Raw genomic sequence first — 6,684 nt, forward strand, 5'->3', positions numbered from 1 at the left:
TGTCCTCCTTTGAATGGTCTCAGGGTAAATGGATAATGATTTGTTCATGATCGACACGCTGTGGCATTAAAAATTACAGATGCTGCCCCAAAATGTTATGGTAGAGAATGCCTCTGAAGTGAGGGAGGACTGATTGCCCAGTGGTGAAGAGCTGGTCTTCATGCTGCTGTGGGTATAGATGCAGGAGGACCACGGTGTTCTAACTACTGTGGCTAAAACCCAGTGAGCTCTGCTGACCACAGCAACAATGGACACAAAGGACGTTTGTATGGACTGCAGGGTCACCCCTGAAATTGTAAGTCCAAAAAGACAGACGCAACATTTCATCAGTACAGTCTAGTTTCATTTCAAATGGAGGAAGAAGGTCCTTGGTAAAGTTGGAGTCTGGCCTGTTCCACCCATGCCTGTGGGTTGAAGGCTAAGCCCGAGCTTTAATGATTGCAAGATGGTAGACGTTTCACGAAATGGGGCCTACAGGCAGATTTCTCATCACAGCTGGTGTGTCCTTGAAGGGTTCTGTGGACCCTTTCTCCTCTTTCTCTTTCTCTTTCTCTTCTTCACGGATGTGAGTTAATGATTGCTCAGCCGTTCACTCCCCTCCACGATGTGGGAACTGCTACAGGCATCTGAGGACCAGACAACAGACCACGTCCAGGAAGCCCCAGAGAAGCCTGTACCAAATCAAACTTCGTTTCTTCTAAAGTAGTTATCTTAGATGTGAAAAACTTACTAAGTTCGTCACCTTTTATTTAATAGGTATTATTCAGGATATGCAAAGCGTCTTCTCCATGTAAAGCTGCAGACCAACGATAGAAATAAATTAAGTGAGCTGTCCCTAAGAAAGAGACAAAGAGGGGGGGAAGCAGGGGTGGGGGTGGGTGGGGGTGGGGCAGGAAGGGCACAGGTAGAAATAAGGACTATCTGAGCCACGCAGTTTGGAAAGTATTACACGTTTAGTGACTCTCGGCTATGTCTGGAATTATGCTAGGAGATCTTCCCATTTGGAAGTCAGCTTCTCAGGAAAGGTTCCTTCCCTTCATTCCCACAGACAACCCGTTCTCTGCCTCAGAAGGCACTCCACTTGTAACACTGAGGATGACCCAGTGATTGCTTAACTGGAGCAGGAACTCTAGCTCATAAAAAACGAACAACCAACCAAACAAACAAAACCTAACATTATCCATGGAGGAAGACCCTTGCAGAACCCTGAAAAGAAGGTCTGAGCCCTGGAGAAGGGACTGCAAGGCTTTGTGGAAGGATGAATTGCTGATGTTTGAGTTTCTGGAGTCAGTTACATCTTTCTCTCTAGTCTACATTGTGGGAGCAAGTAAATGTCTCACCTTCCCTTTTTGGCCTAAGCAAGTTTGGCTTGGAATTCTACCGTGATCAAAAGGATCTTATGTAATACAGAGAGACAAAAGGAGTATGGCCAGAGAGCTGGAGTCATAGAAGGGATCCTGCTTAAACCAGAAAGATTATTTTTTTAATGCTTAAGTCATAAACCTACCCAACTATTTCTGCTATGCATTTTAATTTATTTCTATGATCTTTTGTGTTCTAGGTTCACCACATTTCCTCCATTTGCTCAATTTTCAGTGGAGTGATTTTTATCATTTTCTGTTTTTCCCTTTCCCAGAGTACATTATGTTAATTTTGTGATTACAATTACAGTTTTTAACAGGAAGGGTTAAGTGAAAACTAACCCATATCTCCTTCCTTCCCCTGACCAGAACAGGCATTGTTATTTCATTCATTACAGCCTCCCGTATCCAACACTGAGTGCCACTTCTACCCCACGTCTTATTACTCATCCTGACTAACACTGTCCTTCCGTCTCTGTGTGCTTCCTACAATTCAAAAGGCTCGTGCTTGACAATTTCCTGGAATGGATCATTCACCTTTGGGTTTATTTTTTGTAAAAAAAAAAAAAAGTCAAGTATTTGCCTTTCCAGAAGGTCTGTCAGCTGTCTGGTGTTGTAAGATCTCCCAATCTTTGCGAAAGTCTTTATACTGACCTCCTATTTGAAGGGCAGATATGTTTGTGCAGACATCAGTGGTGCAGATGGTACTGGACATTGTCTTTCTAACTTATCCAGACTCGCTTCCCCTGCTCTGTCTACTCACTAGGCAAGAACAACATCTCTACATTCTAGCAGGTTGACCAATGGGAGGGAGACTGACAGGAGTAGGCCGCAGTGAGGAGAATGTGTGGAGTGCAAATTCCCTTCATTCTCTCTGATGGACGGTCTGGTCACCAGTTGGCTGTAGAGCAGGCACTGCTGGTTTCTCTCATCAATTTTCTGCAGAGTCTAGTGCTTGTCTCTTGTTTCTTCAGGGTTAGAAGTTACATTGTGGTGGTTCCCAACCCTTGTTTTTTTTTTTTTTTTTTTTTTTGAGCCCTGCAAGGGCATTGGCAGCTAGTCCCTTTTTGGATTTACTTTAAGTATGAAGGTTAACTGTGCCCCCTTTATCTGGTATAGTTAGAATCCTTCTTTGCTCTTAGCATTGTAAAAGTCTTTGCCTGTTATCGCCTGGCTTTGATTAGTTTTGGAAGGAAGCAGGCCAATCATATAACAACTGTTTCTCTTTTGGACAGCCAGTCTTTTCTCTCTGGTTGCTATTAAGATTGTGTGTGTGTGTGTGTGTGTGTGTGTGTGTGTGTGTGTGTGTGTGTGTGTGTTTGGCCTTTGGAATGTAATCATCATGTATAAAGGTGGAAGTCTGGATTTATGTGTGTCCCTTGATGTGGTTATTAAACAGGAGAATTTATATCTTTTATTTGGTGAAAATCTCTTCTGGGTCTCAATCTGAAATTTAAAAATTCATGTCTTTTGCCAACCTGAAAATCTTCTAGCTCTGTAGGCCTTCAGATATCACCTCCCTTTCATGCTGACAGTTTTGTCAGAGGCAGATAGGACTTCTCCTTGTCCCCCTCCAGATTGTCTCAGAGGATAGGGAGATGGTTCAGCGGGTAAGAACATTTGCCACACAAGCAGGGGTTTGGGACTCAGCACTCATGTGAAATGCTAGGTCTGTGCTCAAGCTCATAATCTCAGTGCTTTGCGTACACAGAGACAGAGTGATCACAGGATTTGCTGGCTGCCTGCCTAGCTTCCAGTTCAGTGAGAGACCTTGTCTCAGTGGAATCAGGTGAAGAGCGACAAAGCAGGACGTCCAATGCCTGACTCTTCTGCACATGAGCATATAGGTGTGGACTTACATATGCACATATGCTTATCTGTCTGTCCGTCTGTCTGTTTATCTGTCTGCCTCTCATACGCACAGAGAGAGACAGAGATGGGTTGGGAAGAGAATAAAGGAAGAAGATGAAGATGAAGACGAAGAAGATGATGATGATGAAGGAGGAGGAGGAGGAGGAGGAGGAGGAGGAGTTAGGAATCAATAAAGAATCGTGACCAGTGAAAACAAGTTGTGATTCTAAAACATGGTTTATGGTGAATGTTGCTAACATATTAGTAAGGAAAGTCAGAAAATGATCATTATCATAAGAAAAGGTAAACACATACTGTAATTTAAAAACGAAGGGAAATTACAAGTCATACACTGCAAAGCATCCAAAAAGGCTATCCTAGACTACCATACCAGAGCAGACCCCCGGGAAAGGAAGATCAGCTTGTTTCTGTGCTGAGTCTCAAAGCTAAGTTCCACCGTGACCTCTTTGCTCCTTGTTGGAGGAGCAGTCAGTTTCCTTCATGTGTCTCAGAACACATGGTATAGTAAGGGGCTCTTAATGCTTCTGGGCCGTCTTGAAGACTAGCCAAAGTCATCAGTGATGGATGGTGAGAGGGAGCGGGATGGAGTTTCACTAGCCTTGTCCTGGACAGGGGCCAGGATAGATTGTCTTGCAGGATGAAGAACCCACACCCCCAAAACAGACTTCCTAGCGTTATAAATACTAACTCGGTAGGTTGATCATTTAAGCCTTACCTACTGATGCAAGGCCCTAGCTATTGGTGAAAGTTCTTTTGGAGAGGTTTAGTTTGGAAAAACAACTGCCTAAAATCTTCCTTCGTGGTGCCTGGCACACCATGAGGAGTGTGTGACCCACAGAGTGATATCAGCTCTCCTGTCTCTCCCACATTGAGCTTCTCAGTGAACAGTAAAATCCAGTTCACTGGTAGAGACTGCTAGTCCTTCACTCAGCAAAGACAGTTTCCTCTGTGTTGTAATTCTGTATTTGGTGAGAAGACAGGAGGGTTGGCACGGACGGTACTGGCTACTAAAAGCAAACACCGTCAACTCCCACAATGATTTGCCTCTTTTTCTGCTTGGTGTGTCGTGTCAGGAGCTGGAATAGAGGCCTGTTTGTAATAAGCTGTGGTTGGGAGGAGGGTCCTGGTGCCTCTGGAGGAACCCTGTGTCCCCCCCCCCCCCCCATGCACAGCCATGAGCCTCAATTTTGTTTTTCACACCTCAAACTCCGCCTGCTGTTGAACTCGCCGCAGAAATAGATCTGTACAGACATTTCTACTTGCAAAGCTGCTGGTGCGGCAGCCACCGGTTTGGACATTGTTTGAGCCAACCCAGAAACTAGGAAGCTGAGGTAGAATGAAAGGGGTAGCTGTAATCAACCAACCTACTTCCCGGCTTTGGAAAAGCTGCGTCATTCATTATTCCCATCTCTGACACTGCTATAAATCTTTAACATCGATGCCATGCCTGTCAGCCAGCGTGATTACCTGCATGCATACAGGCTTCCTAAAAACGGAAACTTTTATATGACACAGGCACTTTTCTTTTACTCTTCTTTTCTTTTTCTTTTTTTCTTTTTTTTTCTTTTCTTTTCTTTTTTTCTTTTTTTCTTTTTTCTTTTTTTTTTTTTTTTTTGGTTAAATGAAAGGCTGGGACAGGTCTCCTGTGGATGAGTGAGCTCTGGAAGACAGATTGATGGAATTGGGTCACAGCCAGCCATCGGGGTAGGAGGTCGGCATCAAGGATGCTGAACAGGAAGTAAGAGGCTTTGGCAGGCCAGTAGGGCCAGGGATCGAGGAAGGAAGACTGAAGGAGTGGTCCAAAATGTTAGGGAGACCGGGCAGGGAGGCTTCTCTGTGGGCCTGAAGATCATATTAACCCTTAAGTGAGAGAAGGAAAGTAGGTTGAGACACGGGGGATGTGAGAGTCACTAGGTCTCTGTCCCTGGAGACAATCTCAGTTAAAACTTGTGAGCAGTTGTCAGGAGCGAAGCGCGTGGCTAGGTGTTCTCCGCACCGGTCCCAGGCTTGTCACTCTGGACCTCTCTTTGCTTCTGACTCTTGTATTCCTCGTCTCACCTGAGTTCCTTGACGGACAGGCCTGTGTTGAGCACCATGAGGCAGGAATTTGATGGGGAAACAAGCAGACAGGAAGTGTTTGATGCCTACATACGGTTGAGGAGTTGATCTTTTGACTCTTGTGGGCACAACCAAGACTCCAAGGAACACACTATCTACAGGCAGCAAGAGGCTTTTTGTTAATGATGACCAATTAGAATTAAGGAATGGTGGGCCAAGAGCTGTCCTGATTTCAGAAACAGAGGTCAACCTGGGGAAGTAATCAAGGGGAGAGGCTTTTGTGATATGCTGCGGTTGTTGAAAATGGAGTTAGCATCCGGTCTGACTTGCATGGAATCTCTTAGCCATTTGTATTGCTGTTACCATATTCCTACTGACACACCCTGCCTATCTCTGTGTACTGGCTAGTTTTACATCAACTCAACACAAGATAGGGTTATCGGGGAGGAGGGAACTGAGAGAACACCTCCACGAGAGCAGGATTTAGGCAAGCCTGTACTGCAATTTCCTAATTGATTGATGTGGGAGGGCCCAGCTCATTGTGGGTGGTGCCATCCCTGGGCTGGTGGTCCTAGGTTCTATCAGAAAGCTTGCTGAGCAAGCCAGTGAGTAGCACTTTTTCATGGCTTCTGCCTCAGCTCTTACCTGCAGTTTCCTGTGCTGTTTGAGTTCCTGTCCTTACTTTCTTCAGTGGTGAATTGTAGCATGGGAGCATAAACCAGGTAAACCCCTTCCTTCCCACCTGGCTTTGGTTGTGGTGTTTTATCATAGCGATCGTGTCTAACTATGACACTTGCATCCGCCTGTGGCCTGTCCTGATAATAAAATCCAGAACACCAAGTGAAACCTGAAGTTCAGTTAAACGACGAATAATTTTTAGTGTAAGCTTGTCGCGTGTAACACGGGAAACATGCGAAACTAACCACACTTTACCTGGCATCCAAATGAATTAGCATCCTGTATTTTTGACTTGCTAATTCGGATGAAGGTTGGCTTTAGGGATGCTGTAGGGAACAGGAGGTAGGTTAAGCCATTGCAGCTGCCACAAGATAGGCTACCTTACCTCCTCCCAGCATTCAGTGGTAGTGAGAAATGGGGCTAATACAGCAGCCCCAGTGGCCTCTCATCACCTCAGAAGTGTTACTCTTTTCATGAGTGCATCTCATTGTCAGGTTTTTAAGCAGAGCTTGCGGGTGGCTGGTCCTTCACTGTTCAGCATGGAGGACCTGGCCCAGAACAGTTGTGTGGTAACCATTTCTTAAACGAATGGACAAGTTTTAAAGCGCACCACCCCAGAAGTGGCTGACGGTCCTTGGTGGCCGTATTACGTCAGTGTTTGTCAGCTGCCAACACACACTCAAGACAAGTTATAGAGAGAAGAGGTTTTCAGGCT

Source organism: Rattus norvegicus, chromosome 7, assembly GCF_036323735.1.
Source record: "Rattus norvegicus strain BN/NHsdMcwi chromosome 7, GRCr8, whole genome shotgun sequence".
NCBI lineage: Eukaryota > Metazoa > Chordata > Mammalia > Rodentia > Muridae > Rattus > Rattus norvegicus.